Below are 1,154 nucleotides of genomic sequence, written 5' to 3'. Positions count from 1 at the left end.
GGCCGACGGGAGCCCCGCAGGACGGGGCAGAGCCCAGGGCCCGGGGAGGGGATCGCAGCGCGGGGCCGCTCCCGCCCCGGCCGCCGGCGGCAGCGCCTGCCGTGGCAGCGCCAGCGGGACGCTGAGCGGCGGCGCCTGCGGAAAGCGCGTGGCAGGGAACTTCTTAATTGTGCTGGACGTGAGACATAATTAAACGAAATAAATAAATGTTTCATGCCACTTCACTCGAAAACATTACCTGACCGATACAGCACACTTGCAAAGAAAAATGCATTTGCATAGCTGTGTCAAAACAGCAACCGCCGCATGGCGCAGCTGGACGGCGGAAACTTGCTGGATGAGCGGAGCTGCGGGACAGGGTATTTGCAATGTTGTTTTATTTATGTGCGCACAAAAACACGCACAGGGCCTGTACTGAGGTAAACAGCACCAAATATAAAAGCTCAGGGTCGTAAACAAGTTGTAAACAAGCTGAGCCAAATAAAAAATAAGTGCCTTCAAGCCGCTCCAAAATATTTTTCACCTGAAGTTTAGAACATTAAAAACATCGAGGTCGCGCCAGAACGGCACGGAAGGGAAGAAAACACTTGTTTTCTACTAACGTCTGGGGCAAAAAGCCAGCTTGCCCAACGCAGACTGTGCTCAGAGACACGTTTTTATCACAGTGACCTTTCTTGAAAATGTATTCTAGCTAAGTTTCATCGCTGTTCGAGACTCACAAATTTTTAATCTGAATGTTAAGAAGTGCCCAGCGGGCACCGCTGCGGGAGCGAGGGCGGGGGACGTGCGGCYGGGACAGTGGAAGCGGCGCCCGGGGCCCGTGCTCAGCCCGAGCTGCTTTTTGCAGCRCCCGGCTCCCAGCCCCAGTCCGGCTCAGCACCTTCGTGCTAAACGATCGAGGAAGCTCTTTAAACCGAAAGCAGATTTTTTTTTTTTTTTCCCACCGCGCAACCGCCCACCCCGGCGGGACGCGCCCGCGCCGGGAGGGCCGCGGCTCTGCCGAGGGCGCAGTGCTCGCCACTGCTCGGGGTTTTGTTACTTTTGAACGCGTGCAAGTGCGTGCAGCAGAGAGGAGCCCCGGGGCTCCGGCCCGGAGGGTTTCCCCGCCGCCGGCGCTGGAGGGGCAAAGGCAGCGGCACCGCGGGAAGCCCCCA

The sequence above is a fragment of the Rhea americana genome, unplaced genomic scaffold (assembly GCF_003343005.1).
Source record: "Rhea americana isolate MKP2758 unplaced genomic scaffold, rheAme1 scaffold_191, whole genome shotgun sequence".
NCBI lineage: Eukaryota > Metazoa > Chordata > Aves > Rheiformes > Rheidae > Rhea > Rhea americana.
Note: the sequence above shows the minus strand (reverse complement) of the source record.